Here is a 24423-nt window from a genome sequence, read left to right as displayed (position 1 = left end):
CAAGCACCAATAATCATTTTTTTTTTCTGGTTGACATGGAACATTACGAGCGAAATCTAGTACAGTATCGACGTTATCCTCCATCGTATCAGACACCGTCATCCAACTCAGTGAAATTTGCCAAACATCTTGTTTTATTAACTTGAAATTTATGCATTTTCAGCGTCACTCATTCGATTGGACAAGGGAACACAAAACTCAAACTCTTTTCCATCAGCCAACAGAGCAGACATAAATCCCACTTTCATAAATAGACGCCACTTTATCTGATGCATATTTCATGCGAGGTTTCGTTACACCGCCGTGGCGCCGCACCATCTCCATCAGAAATCTCTGTCTACCGGTCCCATGTTCGTCGGCCGCAGTCAATCTAACGAGCCCCGTCTGCCACACCGCTCTGCTCTCAAGCAAACAGTTCAACCAGATTTTCCGTTGACAGTGGTAACGGAACGGAAGTCAGCATGCAAATTTTCCTGGGCCTGGAATTTACATCTATACACTCCGTTCACCCCCTCGACAAATCCTAAGCAACTATTTCAACTTCAGCACAAACGAATACGGTTCAAAGCTCAACGACGACGACGACAACGACGACGATGATGACGGTGACGACGCCAATGCCAACAACAACCACGAGGACGACAATTCATGTCGGGTAGTTTTTGGGAAATATCATGCATGTGGGGATGGTTGTGTGAATGTGAAGCACCAATCTACAGAACTGAACCGAATAATCCAACGCATTCAAGCCGAGACCATGGGAAGATGGGTGTACGATCAGGGTTGGGACTAATGTCGTAGGATAAAAGTGCATTACAAACAAAATTGAGAATAAAACACAGAAGGATAAAACATTACATGAAATTAAGGGTTTTTCAGAAAGTTCAGAATCTACCAGTTTATCAGAAGTTTGAACATACTCAAATCTCAGACAAACAACTAGTACCGACCCTGACTGAACCCCAACTCTGTCAAGTATGTGGCGCATAGGATATGGACTCATTTCCACATCAGTGGATCACCGCTACTGTTCAGATTTCAGAAGAGTCCTCCAGCCCAAACGAAAATGGGCTAGATTGACTTGTGACGAAATTGTACGATGGAGGTACGGACGGGTACGGTATTTGGGCCGGAGTTTTGTGCGGTTGTTCTCTGCCGACTGACAGACGCTTTCTGGCAGCCAGTCGTTACTTGAGCTGATGTCTGTTGTACATATGCATTTTGGTTAATCAAATATTCAGAATTGTGGTTTGTCGAGTGAATTACAGTTCAGGCTATAGTTCTGTCTGAATTAGATAACGTTTTCTGGCGTAATAATTTCTCTGATGAACTCAAAATGGTCAAGTGTTTGGTTATTTCTAACAACCAGACAAGTTTGAGGCCATCATGCACGAATGATGTATCGCAGGCATCTGCGCTGATACACACCAGGTTTCACTGGCATATATCCCAAGTAACACAACATGACACAATATTATCAGTTACAATGTTTTGGTTTGAAACAATAAAACCGATTAGCAGACTGCTATACGACTGAAAAAACGCAGAAGGTGGTTATTTTAACACCAAAACTCAAACATGGCAAAAGGCACTCTGTGGCATGGCATGATACATGTTTTGAGATATGATTCAAAATTGGCTTGATATTGTTTTTGTGGATAATTTTGTTGTGGTTGTTATTGGTTCTCATGATTGGTTTGGTATTTGAACGGTTTGATATCTGTCACGATTTGGAAAGACAACAAATATCAAGTATCAAATAATTATCACGGGAAACTTTGTAGTATAGGGTGCGTGTACTAATTATGGCACTACCTTAGGAGAGCTATTTATACAAAAATAACGAGAAGACCAACGAATGTCATCAATAAGTTAAAAGACAGCTTAGTTTCCATACTTTACAGGAAAAATATCACAACGGAGCCAAAACTACTTTTAGTATTTATTACAGCGTGTACCAATGATAGGAACCATATACCAGTTATGGCTACATTTTTAAACTTCGGTTCCTTTTCGCACTATTTGCATACATTGCTTATGGGGTTAGCCATAACTGGTACAATTTGGCGAAAAAGGGTGCAAGGAAGCCGAAATTGTAAGGAAAATGATTTATTTCTACCATGATTTGAGGAAAATGTGGAGTTTGAATGAGTGTTCTGTTGTTCACAAAATTTTTCTTGTTGATTTACATCGTTAAAGGGTGAAAATCAACTATGGTGAATAATTGGTACTATAGTCATAATTGGTACACTTACCCTATTTCAAGAAATTTTAAGAAAAAAATCCAACTGTTGGGTTACCGGACCCTTACCAACATCGCCTGGGGTTGATAGGCACACTGCAGCGAATGGGGTTGAAGATCCAGGGGTTGTAGTTTATCCAAACATTTGGCAATTCGTATCTTCTTGTATCACACGATATAACACAACATTTAGTCCGACACTTAACACGTTTATTGTCTTTTATATTACACATTTATTACTATTATCAAAGTCACATATATTTACAGGATCTACAAACAGTTATTTACAGCTAACACGTAACGATACAATCCACATTTAAATCCTTATAATAGTCCGTTTCGGCTCTTCTCCAACCGTCCTTTCTTAAGAGCTAGAGCCTACTAAAGCTATCTAGAGTCTAATGTTTTACATTGGGTGACGTTCCTGCGAATGACGTCATTGTTTCCTTTCTCAATAGGAGAGGAGAAATATTGTGGTGAGATTCTAATCTAATCCAATGATGTAGCCAGAACAGGTGGGCTCACTCCCAAACACTAACAATTTCACGAAAGAACTTTTGAAGTAAGCCATTGTTAAAATTCCTGGAGAAATCCCTAAAATTCAAAAGAAGACATTTTTTAAGTCATTCCTGAAGGAATGTCAGAAGAATTCCTGGAGAAATCTGTTTATTAAACTCTTGAAAGTATTTCTGAAAGTATTTCTGCAGCATACTGTGGACCTATTTTTGCAGGAATTTCTGTAAAGTAAGCCTTCTGTAAACTTCCATAGAAAAAACTCTTGAGGTATTTCTTAAGGAATTCTTACGGCAAGCTGTATGAGTTGTTCTTAGAGGTTATCAACGATCAACGATCAAATCTGACTATACATGTCAATGGTTGCTCCTCCGTGATTGATCTGAGCTGGTACCAATTACACTGAGATACAAATGAATAAGGGCTAGGACACTCCACTTATTCTCAAAGTGCAGCTAATACATTTTTGATCAATAACGGCGCTGGCCACGTCCTTATAGTCATTTGGGGAGGAAAAGGAATGTTAGAGTGTGCTGGTTGTTGCTACTAAAGACCGAGATCACCTCTGCATCCCCACAACCAACACGGACTGGGGTATTTGTTAAACGGAAAGGATGGGAGATCTGGGAGTCACAGTTGGGTCGGTGATAACACTATAACACTAGTTTACAGCATTTTTGAACTCGGTAAGCTGATGATCGTTTTTGGTGTAGAATCATGCCCTGAGTTCAGAAACGCGAAGGAAAAAATTACAGTAGAGCGGAAATTTTTTCGACTTTCCATACAAGGTTGATGATTTGAAATCGATTTTTGTTCTATTTTTAAGCAACGTCGCTCACTTCACAAATCTTATTCTCCGTAATTAATGCTCCGATTGAGCTGAATTTTTTATTGTACCTCGCCTCCAGGCCCGGATTCAAGGGGGGGCAAAGGGGGCAGGTGCCCCGGGCCCCCCGATTGAGGGGGCCCCCCAATAATCTCGAAGTACTATATATATTTGGTTCCACGAAACCATATAAAATGCACTTATCCTAGACTAGTTGTAATTGGGTTCCTTAAGGTATCCAGATTATTTCATAATCCAAATTAGGACTTGAGAACAAATCAAAATCCTAAATTTCATAACTTGTGGTACACTGGAACTATTTTTAGAATGGATTGACAGTTTTTGTATGATTTTTTCTTCAGTATGAGCTACCATTAAACATTGTAAAATAAATATTATAAATATTATAAAACCATTAAACATGTTAAATAATTTGGCCATTTCATCGAAAATTAACAAAAAAATAAACAATAGGGGGATTCACTTAACAGCGTAAACTGATTAAACTGATTAAACGTCGCTATCACCAAGGCAATCTTTGATTATTTCATTCGCAAAATCATGAAACATTTCAAATAAGCAGAAAATCATGGCTTACGCAGCAATTCAATCTGTTTAGTGAGTACCCCTAATAGAATTGTTCAGTATTGAAGTGAATTTCCCAGAATGACTATTTTGAGGAATTCATTTTAACAATTGATTGCAGCAAATTCATCTCTAAAGAGATATACAGTATTCAACAATTAGAAAAAAAATGTTTCTTGCTAGTTTTGGTGTGCGCGAATTTCTCTAAAGCCTCTTTAAACTTTGTATTTGGTTCAATAGAACCTAATATTCTGAAAACAATTGAGCCCATCTTCATCATGTTCGTCAAGGACAGATGTTATCATGGGAAAGGTATGATAATGATTACTGGAGATGTTAGGGGAATTCGGATCAATTTTGCGAACCTAGTTTCCAAAAACATCTCGGAGCAACGGTTATGCATATCTATATTTTGGGGTTCACCGACGTTTTTGAACATTTTTTGCTACATTTGCCTACTAAAGCCCTAACCCAGAGATAAACTTTTTATAGAACATCGAAAGTATGCAAAATTTGGCCTGAATGTTTCAAAGAACAATACTACATCACAAAAGCATTTGAAAAGAAATGAAAAAAAAATAATATTTGAATGAACAAAACAAATGCGTAACAGTAGCATAGTTTCTTCCGAAATAACAAAAAACAGTTAAAATTTAAAAAAAATACGAATTACACAGCATTGACAAAAAAGTTAATGTGTGGTTTATATCTTTATAATATTGCTTTTGGGGGCCCACTCTATAGGGTTTGCCCCGGGCCCCCCGAAGCCTAAATCCGGCACTGCCTACATATGATATGTCAAATAAACGTTGAGAAAGAATTTTTAAATTGTTTTTTTCTTCTTGAAAAAATACATGTCTTCATATATTTTTGGAAATTTTGCTAAAATTTAAGGAGATCGTCCCCAAAACTCGCCAATATCTTGAATTTCATCAACCTGACGAGAAAACCTGCATTTAGATGATCGAATGGTATTATATTCAGCTTTTAATTTATGGAAAAAGATTTAAAATTGGTTGAACAAAACGCAAAATATTTGAATTTTCATAAATTCTATATTTTTAAAAGTTGTAAAACTCGATATTGAGCTTTAACTAAAAAACTGTTCTACTTTAAATTTTTTGAAGCACGATTTAGCGCTAAATTATGCTTCACAAATTTTGGTCGTTGACAGAAGTTCACGACTTTCATTTTATTTTGTAAACTAGTGTAATTATCCATGGATAGGCGATATTTATAGTGTTCGTAAGGTGATAGATTGTGTGGTAATTACTATGAAGGATCGGCGGCACAGTTCGCTTTGGTTGCGTAACTTTTAGGCGTTACATACACTGTGCTGTGGAAGTTGGAAGGAAGGGAAACGATTTTTTTGCAATTCGTTTCTGGTTATATCGATGGCTATGAACATATGACTATACAAGAATTATATATGTAGAGAAGAGACAGAGAGAAAAAGTGGATAGAAAGTTACAAAGTAAGATGAAAGGGACGGGCCAGGGATTGAACCCATGGCCTTCTGCATACGAATCAGAAGCGGTAACCACTAGACCACCAAGCCTGTCTTTGTTTTTAGAGGTTTTGTCACAAAATGTATGACGGAATGTATGACGGAAATACTGAAGAAATGTTTGTTTGAATTCCTACAGGAATCTCTGGAGGAATTCCTGGTGAAGTTTCAGAAGGAACCCATAGCAATCTTTCTAAAAAAATCTTGGAGGAACTTCTGGTGGAATTCTTGACGGAATATCTTAAGGAACCCCTGGAGATTTTTTTAAGGAATCATTGGAAGATTTTTTCTGATTGGAACTTTGGAAGAATTTACGGAGGGGTCTGTGGAAAATTTTCTTCAGGAATCCTTGGAGAAACTTCTGGCAAAATTCTGCATTTCTAATTTTCAAAAGTAATCCCTGAAAATATTTCTAAAGAGCTTTTGAGGAAACCCTTGCAAGCTTTTTCAGAGAGATTATTTTAGAAACAGAATAAAATTCTTAAGGATTTTCTTAAACAATTCATGGAAGATGTTCTGAAGGAACTTTCAAAAGCAACTTCTAGATGATTTTCCATAAGAATTTTTGAGGAAATTTAAGAAGGAATCCAAAGATGATTTAATACTTGAATCTTAAAGTGAGTTCTAGGGTTATCTTTAGAAAACAATGGAGAAATTTTCATGGAAATTATGATTTCCTAAAGAGATCCTTGGAAATAGGAAGGAAGTCACAAATAACTCCCCGAAAAAAATACTGGGACAGACTTTCTGAAGAAATCGCGGGAGGAATTTTAAAAGAAATCAGTCGTATTTTTTGTAGCAGTAAAATATGTAATGAATCTTAGTCCCAAAGTACTTATGAAGGTATTAGAAAAGATTTCTGAAGAAATTCATAGATGAATTTCTTGAGCAATCTATGCAAAATTTTTAAAAATGATGGCTTTCGTCCGAAGGAATAGCGCATGAAATATCTGAATTTGTAAGACATTAAAGAAAATTTCTTGAGAAAATTTCGAAATGAATCTTTTATAGATTTTTTAAAGAATCCGTAGATCAACTTCAGAAGGCGTGGAGTGTACCTGGTGTGATGTTTGAAGTACGTGACTATCACGCCAAGGACCTGGGATCGAATCCCACTCCCGACAAACTCAAAAATTTCGGAAATTTCGGAAGGGAAGTAAAGCATGGGTCCCAAGATGAACTAGCCTAGAGCAAAAAATCTCGTTAATACAAATAAAAAAAAAAAATACAGGAGGAATCTATGGGTTATCTTTGCCTACGTTTCGACTCGGGATGGGGCTTTCTTTAGGGCAAAAATTTATTTCAATTAATTACAAAATTTTGGATTTTTTTTGGACAATTACAAACTTACTCTATATTAAGACAACAAGTCAAAATATTTTTTACAAAATATAAAAAGTCGGTAGCTAAAGGGTTTCGGGTCGGGCATCGCTAAATGGGAGATGTATTAGTCACATCACTTTCTTTTTTGTGCGTTTCATAGCTTTCTGGACTTACGTCTGTCTTTACCGGAATGTTCTCAACGGTTGCATTTGATTTTTCAATCAGCTGTTTTTCGAAAAAGGGGGTTCTAGGATTTTGGCACTAGTTGGTTACATCGGGTTTGGGTATGGCTCACTAATGAAATTATTGGTTAGTATGGGTGTTAGAGAGAGAATCTGAGGTGTTCATTATTTTATTCTTATCAGCTGAAGTACTCTGTGAGTGACTTGCAAACCGTGAGAATTTCTCTGCTTGCAGTTGTTTGATGGAAGAGAGAAGGTAACTATATGCCGTACTCAATCCATCGGTGTCGGTGCGCTGGCTGGTTTACAGTATGCGCCGTTCCACGTATATGGCACATCTTTAGTGTGGGAAGAGATTGATTTGTGTAGGTGATGTCGACGATCTTCGGGTTGTTGATATCGAATCAAAGAAATTCTTATGGTTTACAAGTCACTCGCTACTTCAGCTGATGAGAATACAATAATGAACACCTCAGACTAATACTAACACTAATACTAACCAATACCTAACACTAATACTAACAATAATGAACACCTCAGACTAATACTAACACTAATACTAACCAATACCTAACACTAATACTAACCAATAGTTTCATTAGTGAGCCATACTGCCGTGAATCGCATATCAGTCCCATCTTTGCTGGATTTCCTATGCAAATGGGACAGATATGCGATTCACGGCAGCATACCCAAACATGATGAAGGCAATGGATGCGAACAAACTGAAGTGTGCCTGGTGTCATTCGATTGCACCTTGGAAGCCGTTACAAAAATAAACTTGAAACCATACTCCACTGCGCCCAGCATTGATTGAGAGGAATGTCAAGGTGATCGGTTTGCAAGAGTTCCTATGGTAATACGGAAGCGGTGTATACCACCTGTATCATGTAATGCCAACGCCTGCTACCGAACGAACAAAGGATCGTGTGTCATTTGACCGAGTTTTGAACACGCTGTACGAGGATGGCATGAGGGCTCCAAGAATACATCCGATGACAGGAAATTTGTTGTCCAGCGCCATAACTGTTGCCATTGAGCTTTTCCCGTTTGAGGATCCGCGGCCTAATATCCTGTAAGATGGACCACTTTGCAAGCTTTCCGATTGAAGTCAACCCAAATAATCCGTTTTACTCTGCTTGAACCTGATTCAGATCCGGTTTGTCCAAGGATACTCAAAACAAGCCGATCCGGTGACCCACTTCCGCGATGCGTCCACTGACTATGTCAACGGTTCGATTGATGATGTGGTTGCAGCACCACGGACGTTCCAACAGGGTAGGCCACGTGACTCGTTCCTGAATGGACGGTTCTATTTCCGATCGTCGAGTTCATGTCCCTTGAGCTCGGGTTTGTTATGAAGCTGGCAACATTCGGACGAACCATGTTCATGAGAGAACACAGTCGACTGGCAGTGGGCTTGAATCAGGTCATCCCGCACTGGGGCAATGCTCGGCTTTACCAAGAAGTGCAAAGGATTATCATTGTCGAACTCTAGAACGTAAGCTTCAACAAGTTCTTGCCAATTTTGTTTGGTCACCATATAGTACAGCAATTGGGCTTGGTAGGTCCTTTGGATTGTACATCAACTACACAGCAAAAAAAAAATCTTGTGATATCACATCATTTTTGCTGCACATCAGTCGCGTGGTAAAAGTGACGGTACAATTACATCCTTTCCACGCAGTAAATAAGCCGCCACAGGTTCAAAGTGGGTCTTACAATCGCTAGAACTGGATCGATAGATGAATCATATATAAGTAAAATATTGGCATGGAATCGTTCACTGATTCGTTGATTGTGAGGCGTGCCCCTTACCTCTCGGCTATTTCACCGAGTTAGAAGGGTGGTGATAAATATGATACTGCTTCTAAATATCCGCTGGAATGGGTTTGTTGACACTTACCGGTGCCAATCAGTACGTACATGGTGAGTGTGATAATTGTTAGAAAACGACGTATCCGAGTGAGATTACGTTCGAAAATTATTACATCGTCAGGAATTACGCGCCTGGATATTACAAAATTATTTGCTGTGTGTTACGACCAGAATCTTCGCTCGATGACGTGTATGATGTAAAATTAGCTGCTATCCATAGTGGAGGCCTCATGCGTACATGCTTTCATTTAACCCTCGAGCAGTTGCGTGTTTGACCACCTTCAGCGACACCACCCGAGCAGAAGGGAATAACAACAGCATAAGGAGCTGTGTTATTTGGGCAAAATAACTGAATAAATAAATCGATTATTTTCAAGTGATTACCATAACATATTGTGTTATAAACTTGCCTGTCATAAGCGGCAAAATAACAAATTCCATAACAATAAAATGTTCCTGGAAAACCATTTCAGTAACTTGTTTTGTTAGTGTCAATAACAACTTAATAACAGTGAACTCGGAAAATATTTACATAACCAATTTTGATATTAATATGTTATTGATAGTAATCGGAGAGCAGAATTTGCTATGATATTAAACTCGTTACTAAATAAGTTATAATACTTAGGCCGATGCAAATATTATTCTTTTATGTCCGAGACCTCTCATCAGGTACGAGGGGAGAGGGACAAAAATAAATTAGGAATAAACAAAAAAAAAACTATTGAAAAATTTAAAATTATAAACACTATCGAAATAGTTACCGTCGTTGTGGGTGAGAATGGGTCAAAAAAGGATACTCAAAGATTGTTTATTAAATAACTAATGCAATTGAAGTCGGAATAACTTTTTATTTGGTGTACATACTCTTCTATGTGGTAATGATAGTTTAGCAAGAAAGTATCACATTATATCTATTACTTACTAATCTACAAATGATTGAAAATTGACCCAATCTCACCCCTTAGAGGGGGTGAGAATGGGTCAAAGTATTTGAAGTCGCCTATTTAAGAATATAAGTTAATTTTATTGATCATATCCAGTAAATCCATTCAAAATACATTGTAATCATGACGAATAAAAACTAAGGTAATTTTAAAAGATGATAAATCCACCTAAAAGGGCTAATACAACCGAAAAAATTGTTGAAATTTGATAATATGACGTTTGTATGTTGTATCGCCATTTTTAGGCACCATAATCATCCTCATTTAATGTTTCAACCTTCTCCTGGAGGAGGAAAGATTACAATAAGGGAGGGACGCATTGAAAGATTGATTAAAAAAAACCCGGATTGATCCACCTAGTGGTGATAGTGCCTTTCTCGTCGAATATGTACTCATGACGTTTTCGTTGACGTGAGCTGAAAATGTTCCTGAATCATGAGAATACTTTACTTAGAATTTTATCAGAGCCATCATTGCATCATTGAATTGACTTTAAACTTATTGATGGCACATATTCCGACGTTATGTTCAACGTATAGGCAGAGCTGGAAAATATCAGATCTCTCAGTTGACAGCTTGACCTCCTTCACTATCGTTGGAGACCGATCAACACCAAGACGATACAACTTTTTCACAAACACAGATACCTTAACGATTTTCGACAAAGAATTTTCTACACACTTCTACACACGCTATATTTTATTATCATGCATTTAAAATTTGACTAAAACATGCAAGTAACTGAAATTTTTCATACTGAATCCCATTCAACTTTCAACCACATTACAGTGCGTGAGGGAGCAACCAGTAGCACAAAAATTTTATGCAGTCATTTTAGACGCGAAAGAGAATTGAAAAAGTTTGTTCGGAGTTATTACGATTAAATTTTAATTTTCCCATACAACGTTGACCCATCCTTCTGCATTATTACATCTCAGGTATCTGAAATGGTGTGATTGGATGAGATCGTCTTAGTTTTGTCAAGATATCTATCGCTTGCTTTAATTTTTCTCACTTTTGAATTCCGACGAAGCACCCAACGCTAGTTTTGGAATACTACCGGTAGTTTCTTATGTGGTCTGAGACTATTTTCTTGCTAACCGTTCATCAGGTTACCTAAGGAGCCGCGATTTGATGTGTCGCATGCATGTGTTTGGTTCACTTAAATATTTGGCGGTGGAGCGGGCCTGGTTTGATGGTTAGAACACAACCCGAGCAGAGTCTAACAACAAAATGATAGCAAATCGAGAACTCGATTTGTAATCAGCAGCAAATTGATATCACATTTTGATATCAGTTTGTCGTGACTAAATTTGATTTCAAATTTAGATTTCGTTTTGCTGTCATTTCAAACTATTATAAAAAATAAGTTTTTAAGATATTTCAAAACTTCTAGGTAACCTTGTATAATCATCCACAAGAATTTACCATTAGTGTAATTATCTTATGGCATTTAGGATTTCTTATCAATCGAAAATCCTTATATTTAACGATTTTCCATTTTATCGTACTGATAACAAAAACAGTTATTAATTTGCTATCACTGATAGCAGTAATAGTTTTCAACTTGCTGTTACGGGAACATTTTTCTGCTCTCATTTTTGATGTTTTAACCGTTAAAACGACCAAAACGACAACAACCTGAGTTATCATAATTCGCAATATCACAACATCAAAATTTGTTTTCAATTTGCTGTCAGACATTGCTCGGGAAGACTATCATGCCAAGGGCCTGGGATCGAATCCCACTCCTGACATATTCACAAAATGTAGGTTCTTCCTTCGGAAGGGAAGGGTCCCGAGATGAACTAGCTTCGAGTTAAAAATCTCGTTAATAAAGACAAAAAAAAATAATATTTGGTCTCTTCCGGAGGGAACCCGGAACCGGTTCCGGAACACCACCGGTTGTCTCAAATATGGTCTAAAACTATTTTTTACTAACCATTCATCAAATCGCCTAAGGAGCCGCGATTTAAAGTGTCGCATGCATGGGTTCGGTTCACTTTTATATTTGGCCACATCTGGCGGGACATACGGAACCGATTCCTGAACACTACCGGTAGAATCTTAGGTTGTCTGATACTATTTTCTTGCTTATCATTCATCAAGTTATTGAAAAAGCCGCGACTTGATGTGTCGCATGCCTGGGTTTGCTTCACTGTTATATTTGGCCACTTCCGGCGGGACCTCCGGAACCGGTTTTGGAACACCGGTAGTTTCTTATGTGATCTGAGACCATTTTCTTGCTAACCGTTCATCAGGTTATCGCAAAAGGCGCGATTTGACGTGTCGCTTGCATGGGTTTGTTTCATTTTTATATTTGTTCACTTCCGGCGGGACGCCCGGAACCGGTTCAGGAACACTACCGGTTCAGATATGATCTGAGACTATTTTCATGTTAACCGTTCATCAGGTTATTGAAAAAGCTGCGATTTGATGAGTCGCATGTATGGGTTTGGTTCACTTTTATATTTGGCCACTTCTGGTGGGACCTTCGGAACCGGTTCCGGAACATTACCGGTTCAGATATGGTCTGAGACTATTTTCTTGCTTACCGTTCACCATATTATCGAAAATGCCGTGATTTGATGTGTCGCTTGCGTGGGTTTGTTGCATTTTCATATCTAGCCCCTTCCTGGGGTACCGATCCGGAACGCCTAAATGGCCATAATTCCGGAACGGCTGGACCGATCCGAACCATTTTCAATACCAAACAATGGGACCAGAATCCGCGTCGAATGAACCGTCGGTCATTAAAATCGGTTGAGATTTACTGCCGAAAAGTGACGTGAGTTCGTTTGTACACATACACACACACATACACACACACATACACACACACAGACATCACCTCAATTCGTCGAGCTGAGTTGATTGGTATATGTGACTCGAATCTCCGGGCCTCCTATCAAAAAGTCATTTTTGGAGTGAACATATAGCCTTTCCAGTACACTTAGTGTACGAGAAAGGCAAAACATGAAATTTTTAGTATGTTTAACCAAACCCTCCGTTATAAACTCTTATGTACATGATCATTGGCCTCTCAAGATAGAGGGTCGTTCAAATATTATGTTACACGACATTTCACATTGTAAGACCATCTCTCACAATAACATTTAAACAAATATGCAGTACACCAAAGGCTAGATGATGATTAGAGGAGCTGTCCAAACGCATGGGTGTATTTTTATAAATGATGTTAGGCACTAAACGTATGAACACACTCGCTTGACACTTCTTCGACATATTTTCGAAAAAAGCGTGCTTTTATGAAGATACGGTAAACATGGAACCACTTTAAAGTCAAATGGGGACTGGATAACAAGATGAATTTTTAGTTAAGGTTATGTGCACTCGATAACTTGCTTGACCCAATCTCACCCCCATTCTTAATATTTAGACATAGGGTCGAAAATATTGAATTTTTAAATTAAAAGTGCAAGGACAGCCCACTTTTTTCGTTGCATCAACCAGGTAATACCTACAGCTAACTCCTTATAAGAAAATTTATGGTTAGGTGCTTGTGTGGAACATTGCGAAGGAGAATTTTTTTCAGAGTGATTTACTAGAAGTTTCATCACATAAGTTTAGCCACAAATTTAACAAAAAATGATTATTGCTTAATATTCTATTCTGCATCATGACGTTTAAAAACATCTCCTCTTTGAAATAATATAAAGTTTTCAATATAAATTAGCGATAGTTGATGAGTTATTTCAAGTTTTATGTTTCTCCGTTTTGACCCAATCTCACCCCCCAGACCCATTGTCACCCCCATCGACGGTATTTATGTAACGAGTTGCGAAAAGTTGATTTTTTCAGCACGAGTCGTACATTTATCCAACGAGGCTTGCTGATTCTGACGTAAGAAATATTTTCAAATGATCGAAGAATACTATATTCAGCTCATTCAGAATGAATTAAATTCTAAGAGATTTGAAGTCGCAAGATAATCGAACTTTAGTAATTTCTATATTATCAAATACGACGAGCTTCGATTTTCACCTGTAATTCATAAAAGGTTCTACGTTTATTGTTTTCGGAGCACGGTTTTGAAATCAACACGTGTATTTGAAAAAGTTTGATCGTCGGTAGCAGTTTGTGACTTTTGTTTTGTTTTTTTTTAGCGTAGAAACTGAAGAATTTTTAGAATGCTCAACAGTTTTGCAGACAATGTTTGGGATATTGGAAATATTGTACAGATTATTACAACTTTTCTGGAAATTTTGTTTTTATTCCTCCTGTTTTCCCTGGATTCTAGAATTGTGTCGAATATTCCTCCTGGATTCTACAAGGATTCCGCCAAAAAGTTTGCTATTATTTCTCCTGAACTTCCTCTGATGATTCCTACAGGACTTTCACTAGAAATGTTTGCAATTTTTTTTCTAAAATTCCTCTATTTATTACTGTAAATATTCCGTCAAAAACTCCTTTTGTGTTTGTCAAGTGACTTTGTCATAAAATTCTTCCAGAAATTCGTCGACAGATTTGATCATAAACTTTTCCATAAATTGCTTCAAAAATATTCCAGAAATTTCTCCGAGAATTCTTCGACGGAATCTATCATGGATTTTCGAAGACTCCTCTAGAAATTCCTCCAGAATCCTGCATAGAATCCCTTCAAGAATTTCTTCAGAATTTCCTGAAGTTCAACTTAAAATTTCTCTGAAAATTTCTTTGAGGATTTCATCAGAAGTTTTTCCGAATGTTTCTCCAGGTGTTTTTCAAAAGATTTTGCCAAGAATTCTAAACATTGCTCCGAAGAATTAACTTTGGAATTTCTAAGAAAATTGCACCAGAAGTTCTCTTGAAGACTTCTCCATGGATTTATCGAAAGGTTCCTCCAGAACTTCCAAGTGCTTATCCGAAAATTATTTAAGGAATTCTTAAAAGGAGTCGTTCAGAAATTTACTTCTAACCTGAATACAAAAATGGAACAACACAAAGAGACAGGTAATAATCGTCGAATTGTTGCTGTGATTTAAAAATTTGTTACTGTTGTATTATTGCTGATAAGTTGATCAAGAGTACAACAAAACATGTTATATAAATGTAATTTAGTTAATGTATATCAATAGCTTGATTATAACAAAATGAGATTGTCCAACAAAATTTGTTATGGAAAAGCTATGCCTTGATAATTTAATAATAACAAAACAAGATATAAAAACTGGTTATGTGATTTCGTAGTTATTAACTCGGTATTCTCCTCTGCTCGGGCACGCTTCTCTTCGTTTCTTCTCTTCCATACTTCCCTCCCCTTCACTAATCGCTCCGGAAGTTGGGTTGCTAGCGTAATAAAAACAAAACAAAAAAAATTGTGCGTGTACTCAGTATACGACGCGACCGCTTCCGGGTTAACTGCGTGTGAAGTGTACGCATATCGCCTCTACTTCAGCACAACTTTCAACAGCATATGCAATCGATTGTTGGCTGCGTCGCTACGGACATTACTCTTATAGAAAGCTTCTTCAGATTCCTCACCTGAGAAGAACCACCGGAGAACGTTTCCATCAAGGACATCTTCAATATCCTTGAACCGAACAGTTACGAATGATGTTCTCGTTAGATCAGCAACCGATGATGGAACAGATGGACCGTTGCATCACGTTCGGTCTGACGCAGTTTCTCTTCAAAGGACGCAAACCATTCAGGTCGGAATTGGCATGCTTTGTCATGTGTCTGTACAGCAACTGCAGAGAGTGGGCCGGCTTGAGAAGGATAACTGATTTCAGTCAGCAAGTGGGAGAAGTGGGAGCACCATTGACGCAGGCTTAAGAATTCCCAGACGGTGTGGATATACGACCTAGTGCGATGATGGAACTTCCATCAGAAGGTACCGTTGCGGGTGCGACGTTCGTCGTCTTGCTGTCTGCCCGATCGTTACTATCTTATCAATAGTCCAGGGGAAAATCACTCTACAGCAGCTGGTCAAGCTGAAACGCACCACGCTGGCCAGTATCATCTGTACCAATGCGAATCACAAGGAGGACTTCTATGGGGCTGTGGAAGCAATATGATCCGGAAGTGACAATATGCACAGGATCGTCCGGCACAGAATCTGGCTTGCATTTGTCGGAGAGTTTCATCAATTTTCTCTTGTATCCAGTTAAGGATCACTTTGCAGTGAACTTTCCGAACGATACACAGTAACATGATGCTCTACCAATTATCGCATACAGTCAGGTCACCCTTTTTGTGTACCTTTACTAAGACGAGTTGCATCCAGTCGGCCAGAAGTGTCATGGAACTCCGATGCAACAGTTATGCAGATACTATGAGATCAGTTTTGAGCATCTCGGTTGATATGCGATTGACCCCCGGGGCCCTGTTCGATGTCATGCTATGGGCTTTGGGACAAAACGTCGAAAGACAAAACGTCGAATGCCAAAACGTCGAATGCCAAAACGTCGAAAACGAGTAATCTAAGCAAATAGTGAGTTCTTTATTCTTTTGAAGGATACTCATTCTTTCACTTGTATCTGCCGACTAGTTCAGAGGGAAGCCTTCCTGAGGCTCCCTGAAACAACACATCAGGATCTTGGTGGATCTACCGTATCGCCACACCTCTCAGGCAATCAACAGGATTAAATCGATCCACACAAAATCTCAAAAAAAAAAAACACTCACACACTTTTCGACGTTTTGGCATTCGACGTTTTGTCACCCATCCCATGCTATGGTTGGCTATTTCTATCTCCTGAGCGATTCCAAGCAACAGCATCAAAATTAAGGAAATTTTTTAATTCATGATTTTCTATTGAACTGAAGCTTTGCACAGTTTTCAAGTTCCATCTAAATCGTCATTTTCCGATATCAAATTTTTATTTTGAATCACGACTAACTTTTCAAAAGGGTGTATGTGAAAATGGTTCAAAAATATTCAAAAATCTGCACAGCCAAAATGGTTCGTTCGATTGCTATAAATTTTTCAGCAAAGTTAGATAACTAAATGGTGATTCCTAAGAAAATATACACTGTGAAAAAACATCTTTTTTAACATTAAAAAATATCATTTTTGTCACAAAAACTCAAATATCCCAAAACCCTATCTTTTTACCAACGTAATTTTTTTAGGGAAGACGGTCCATTGTATTAGCAATCTACCATAAAAATTTGATGATGGTAAACTAATAAACAAAAAAGTTATAACATTTCAAACATTTCACAATTTTCACATTTGATAAATATTTTTTTCTGTGTAAATTATTTCGATCAGAAATCGCAGTTAGATGCAGATTTTATTGTTCAGCAAAGTTAGATAACTAAATGGTGATTCCTAAGAAAATGTACACTGTGAAAAAAAAATCTTTTTTTAGCATTAAAAACCCGGATTGATCCACCTAGTGGTGATAGTGCCTTTCTCGTCGAATATGTACTCATGACGTTTTCGTTGACGTGAGCTGAAAATGTTCCTGAATCATGAGAATACTTTACTTAGAATTTTATCAGAGCCATCATTGCATCATTGAATTGACTTTAAACTTATTGATGGCACATATTCCGACGTTATGTTCAACGTATAGGCAGAGCTGGAAAATATCAGATCTCTCAGTTGACAGCTTGACCTCCTTCACTATCGTTGGAGACCGATCAACACCAAGACGATACAACTTTTTCACAAACACAGATACCTTAACGATTTTCGACAAAGAATTTTCTACACACTTCTACACACGCTATATTTTATTATCATGCATTTAAAATTTGACTAAAACATGCAAGTAACTGAAATTTTTCATACTGAATCCCATTCAACTTTCAACCACATTACAGTGCGTGAGGGAGCAACCAGTAGCACAAAAATTTTATGCAGTCATTTTAGACGCGAAAGAGAATTGAAAAAGTTTGTTCGGAGTTATTACGATTAAATTTTAATTTTCCCATACAACGTTGACCCATCCTTCTGCATTATTACATCTCAGGTATCTGAAATGGTGTGATTGGATGAGATCGTCTTAGTTTTGTCAAGATATCTATCGCTTGCTTTAATTTTTCTCACTTTTGAATTCCGACGAAGCACCCAACGCTAGTTTTGGAATACTACCGGTAGTTTCTTATGTGGTCTGAGACTATTTTCTTGCTAACCGTTCATCAGGTTACCTAAGGAGCCGCGATTTGATGTGTCGCATGCATGTGTTTGGTTCACTTAAATATTTGGCGGTGGAGCGGGCCTGGTTTGATGGTTAGAACACAACCCGAGCAGAGTCTAACAACAAAATGATAGCAAATCGAGAACTCGATTTGTAATCAGCAGCAAATTGATATCACATTTTGATATCAGTTTGTCGTGACTAAATTTGATTTCAAATTTAGATTTCGTTTTGCTGTCATTTCAAACTATTATAAAAAATAAGTTTTTAAGATATTTCAAAACTTCTAGGTAACCTTGTATAATCATCCACAAGAATTTACCATTAGTGTAATTATCTTATGGCATTTAGGATTTCTTATCAATCGAAAATCCTTATATTTAACGATTTTCCATTTTATCGTACTGATAACAAAAACAGTTATTAATTTGCTATCACTGATAGCAGTAATAGTTTTCAACTTGCTGTTACGGGAACATTTTTCTGCTCTCATTTTTGATGTTTTAACCGTTAAAACGACCAAAACGACAACAACCTGAGTTATCATAATTCGCAATATCACAACATCAAAATTTGTTTTCAATTTGCTGTCAGACATTGCTCGGGAAGACTATCATGCCAAGGGCCTGGGATCGAATCCCACTCCTGACATATTCACAAAATGTAGGTTCTTCCTTCGGAAGGGAAGGGTCCCGAGATGAACTAGCTTCGAGTTAAAAATCTCGTTAATAAAGACAAAAAAAAATAATATTTGGTCTCTTCCGGAGGGAACCCGGAACCGGTTCCGGAACACCACCGGTTGTCTCAAATATGGTCTAAAACTATTTTTTACTAACCATTCATCAAATCGCCTAAGGAGCCGCGATTTAAAGTGTCGCATGCATGGGTTCGGTTCACTTTTATATTTGGCCACATCTGGCGGGACATACGGAACCGATTCCTGAACACTACCGGTAGAATCTTAGGTTGTCTGATACTATTTTCTTGCTTATCATTCATCAAGTTATTGAAAAAGCCGCGACTTGATGTGTCGCATGCCTGGGTTTGCTTCACTGTTATATTTGGCCACTTCCGGCGGGACCTCCGGAACCGGTTTTGGAACACCGGTAGTTTCTTATGTGATCTGAGACCATTTTCTTGCTAACCGTTCATCAGGTTATCGCAAAAGGCGCGATTTGACGTGTCGCTTGCATGGGTTTGTTTCATTTTTATATTTGTTCACTTCCGGCGGGACGCCCGGAACCGGTTCAGGAACACTACCGGTTCAGATATGATCTGAGACTATTTTCATGTTAACCGTTCATCAGGTTATTGAAAAAGCTGCGATTTGATGAGTCGCATGTATGGGTTTGGTTCACTTTTATATTTGGCCACTTCTGGTGGGACCTTCGGAACCGGTTCCGGAACATTACCGGTTCAGATATGGTCTGAGACTATTTTCTTGCTTACCGTTCACCATATTATCGAAAATGCCGTGATTTGATGTGTCGCTTGCGTGGGTTTGTTGCATTTTCATATCTAGCCCCTTCCTGGGGTACCGATCCGGAACGCCTAAATGGCCATAATTCCGGAACGGCTGGACCGATCCGAACCATTTTCAATACCAAACAATGGGACCAGAATCCGCGTCGAATGAACCGTCGGTCATTAAAATCGGTTGAGATTTACTGCCGAAAAGTGACGTGAGTTCGTTTGTACACATACACACACACATACACACACACATACACACACACAGACATCACCTCAATTCGTCGAGCTGAGTTGATTGGTATATGTGACTCGAATCTCCGGGCCTCCTATCAAAAAGTCATTTTTGGAGTGAACATATAGCCTTTCCAGTACACTTAGTGTACGAGAAAGGCAAAAATATCATTTTTGTCACAAAAACTCAAATATCTCAAAACCCTATCTTTTTACCAATGTAATTTTTTAGGGAAAACGGTCCATTGTATTAGCAATCTACCATAAAAATTTGGTGATGATAAACTAATAAACAAAAAAGTTATGACAATTCAAACATTCCACAATTTTCACATTTAGTAATAATTTTTTTTTAGTGTAAATTATTTCGGCCGGAAAGCGCAGTTTGATGCTGATTTTATTGTTAATGGCCTTGCGTGAGTAAAACAATCTGTTTTTATTATGTATTATGTATATTATATGTACAGTACTGTTCCGATTTTATCACGCCCTCCGCGCATTAGTCGTTTATTGATTAATTTGCTGTTACATTTGAGGACAAGTGTTTTCCCTCTTCTTCAAGATGAATGTTGAAAGCGTGTTTTGCAACGTTAAAAATATTGAAATGGGTATAAATGTTGAAGTATATTTCAAAGCATTTTTGAAAAAAGGGGTGATTAAATTGTTTAAACAGATGTCGCTGATGGTACGGTGGCATGACTCTCTGCACTTAGCACTTCTGGCAATTTCTCAGTTGTTGTCGTTTTCGAACTTCCTGCGCCCTGCTTTACCGATGATATACAGATAGCTCGTTTGTCAAAGTCTAGACGGCAGGACGTGCAAATGCGTAAATTTGTATTCAATTTGGGCATAACCAGTCTCTTTCAGTTTATCTATGAGATTTCGTAACTCTTTTGAACATTTTTTTTTCACAAACGGTCTACAAGAGAGCGTTGAGTTGAAGACCTTTGAGAAAGCGACTGTTCATGTTGTTCGTTAGATTATAATAAACAAAATCACTTATTAGTTTTAACTGACTAGTTTGGTGTTGTTTGCTTGGACGAAGAAAAAATTTACTATAAAATTTTTAATATCCATAGCGGTAGTATTTTTTTGCTTTTTCGTGAGCATTTTCATGGTATGTATACTAGAGTGGGTCAACGTTGTATGGAGAAACTTTAAACTTGATCGTATCAACCCGGAACAAAGCTTTTTCAATCTATATTAGCGCCCAAAACAACTGTGCAAAATTTGGGAGCGATTGGTTGCGTCCCCGTATTCCGCATTGCGATTGAAATTTGTATGGAAGTTAGTATGGGAAAACGTACTTTTTTGCATTTTACTCATAAGTTGAATTCTTTTGTTCAATACCATGTAACTAATAACGTTAAAGTATAGCCTAGGATATGCCGAGAAACTTTGCCGAAGACCGCAAAGTGATCCGACGCTTGTGAAAAAAGTTATTCGCCTGGTAACTTAGGCCAAAAATTGAGATTTTATTATTGATGTTATTCCTTTACATGTTAAATGTTAAGCACCACCGGGCAATAAGTTATTGTATACAGACAAACAAACGTAACACTGACGAAATTTTCATTGACCACGCCTTTAACGATCATTTTGAATCTTGGTTGTGGCTTTCATAACCAGAAGAGTGCCCATCGTTTTTCTTTGCGTTTGACGTTTCACACTAGCGCCTTCTGATGACGATATTGCACAACGCAGTGTTTCGTGAAACATTTCCACCAGGTGGTGGTAGTGTGAACTGGGCGATGGATTTTCACGAAAATTGTTCTAGGCGTTTCGTCTGTTTGTCTGTGGTATGTACCTCTCATGCATTTGTTGTTGTTGAAGTTACTCGCATTTTTCCGATCATAAAGTCTGTTCTCTAAGAGGTATTTTTTTGCAGATCAACTAGACGTATACGCGTATATATAAAACTTTTATTATGCAGCTTTCGTCTTCAAAATAAGTTTAATTCCATTTTTCTTATGATCAACAGCTTTTCAACACTATCAAGGGATTTTTTCACCAGTCACGTACAATAAAAAGTATGACAATCTCAATATTTTTGATCACAACACTGGATCGCGTCTAAGGTTCAAATAGATACTATAGTAATTATAAATAATCAAACAAAAATATCATGAAAACTACTTGTTTAATTCATCCGGTAGCCTTTACAATAAAATCAGCATCAAAATATAGTTCTCCAAATAATTTACACAGAAAAAAAATTTTTTTTGTTACTAAATGTAAAAATTGTGAAATGTTTGAAATGTCATAACTTTTTTGTTTATCAGTTTACCATCACCAAAATTTTATGGGAGATAGCTGATATAATGGGCCATTTTCCCTAAAAAATTGACGTTGGTAAAAAGATAGGGTTCTGAGATATTTGAGTTTTTGTGACAAAGATCATATTTTTTTATAGTAAAAAAGAAATTTTTTACAGTGTATATTTTCTAAGGAATCATCATTTAGTTATCTAACTTTGCTGAAAAATTCATAACAATCAAACAATCCGTTTTTGCTGTACAGCTTTTAGAATATTTTTGAACTATTTTCGCATACACCCTTTTGAAAAGTTAGTCGTGAGTGAATATGAAGGTTTGATATCGAAAAATGGCGATTTAGATGAAATTGAAAAACTGTGCAAAGTTTCAGATATTTTTGAAATGGTCGCTCAGGATCGACTGACATGACTCCGTGGAATTCCTCTCCTGCAATGATGGAGCTTCGGTGGAGCACGGATCGAACCCTTGGCATATCATGCTGAGATGTTTCTGGCGTGGCCGACACTTGAAAAAGGTTTCCAAAGTGCTTGACCCAGCGTTTCAGCTGGTCAGTCGGGTCGGTCAATAGCTGTCCAGATGTGTCCCTCACGGGCATCATAGTTTTCATCTTAGTCCCACTAAGGGGACGTGAAACATGGTAAAGGCGATGAATGTGCTTTCTCGCTTTCGTCAGTTAGGGAGTCCAGTCACGCTCATTTGAGTCGTCTACATAAGCGTCTTACTTCCTTCTCGAGAGCCGAAAGCGCTGAGGGGCTACGGCTTTGGCTCCTCATGCTTTCGATCGCTCTCTCGCGACTTTAACATTACATATTCAAAATAAATTTAAAAGGGAAGACATGTAAAAGAAGTCGAGGGATTGATAATGAAACCAAAATCGTCACTAAGTATATTCAAAGATTCTGTTACTTAACTTACTAAATTAACCTTTGCATAGATTACACTAGTTTACAGCATTTTTGAACTCGGTAAGCTGATGATCGTTTTTGGCGAAGAATCATGCCCTGAGTTCGAAAACGTGAAGGAAAAAAAATACAGTAGAGCGGAAATTTTTTCGACTTTTTATACAAGGTTGATGATTTGAAATCAATTTTTGTTCTATTTTTATGCAAAGTCGCTCATTTCACACATCTCATTCTCCGTAATCAATGATCCGATTGTGCTGAATTTTTTACTGTAACTCGCCTACATATGATTCGTCAAATAAACGTTGAGAGAGAATTTTTAAATTGATTTTTTCTTATCAAAAAAAAAAAAAATACATTGCTTCATATATTTTTGGAAAATTTGCTAAAATTTAAGGAGATCGTCCCCAAAACTCGCCAATATCTTAAATTTCATCAGTCTGACGCAAAACCTGCGTTCATATGATCGAATGGTATTATATTCAGCTTTTAATTTATGGAAAAAGATTTAAAATTGGTTGAACAAAACGCAAGATATTTGAATTTTGTTAAATTCCATATTTTAAAAAGTTGTAAAACTCAATATTGAGCTAAAACTCTAAAACTGTTCTACTTTAATTTTTTTGAATCACGGTTTCGAAATCAGCACTAAATTATGCTTCAAAAATTTTGGTCATTGACAGAAGTTCATGACATTCGTTTTATTTTGTAAACTAGTGTTATTATCATGTTGATATTTCCAGTAGTTTTGGGTACATATGACTTCACTTTACTTCACAGATTGTCACCATTAATTGCAACGCGAATGTTTCCCCTCACATCATTATTAACAACACCATGCAGGACAAATAAAACATACAGCTATATAGCGGCCTCGCCACTCGAAACGAGTAATTAAAATTATCTTCGTTTGCTTACCAACAGCAGCCCATCGCCGGCCGGGCGGCAGCTGTCCGGGTGAGACATGATAAATTAATTTATCTTACACCTTTCTGCCGGCGGCCAATTCTGACACCATCCACCCAGCCAACCGTATCGATTCGTTCGTGGCAACATTCAGACACATCGCAAATACCACCGTCCACCACCACCACCACCACCAGCAACGACACCCTACCGACACGATACCGCGCCAAAATAATGAATGTTTTCACGTAATTTACCCCATCTGATGGAGACAATCGCACACTGGAAAACATATAAATTGGGCTTTCCACACAGCCACACTGACCTTTTGCTTCCGCCAGGTCGTCAGGCCCGACCCCACCTTGTCCGTCCCGAGACAGTCAATGGCCCGGCAAGTCCGACAAGCTGGAAAATGTTGTTTTTTTCCTCTCTCGGTCGAATAAGAGGGACCAGGTAGGATATTGGTTTGCAGTTTCTCGGACGAAATTGACACTTATACCAATTACACCTATCGGAGTGATATTCGAAGCGACGGCTAT

The 24423-nt window shown here is 37.8% G+C and overlaps 1 pseudogene; it reads left to right on the top strand.

Moving 5' to 3' along the window:
- Positions 1 to 24136, top strand: part of LOC115268190 (chorion peroxidase-like) — a 33468-nt pseudogene extending 9332 nt beyond the window's left edge.
- The last annotated feature ends 287 nt before the right edge of the window (positions 24137 to 24423 follow it).

Source organism: Aedes albopictus, chromosome 3 (assembly GCF_035046485.1).
Source record: "Aedes albopictus strain Foshan chromosome 3, AalbF5, whole genome shotgun sequence".
Classification (NCBI taxonomy): Eukaryota; Metazoa; Arthropoda; class Insecta; order Diptera; family Culicidae; genus Aedes; species Aedes albopictus.
The sequence above is the reverse complement of the archived record's forward strand: the minus strand, read 5'-3'. Positions and strand labels throughout refer to the sequence as shown.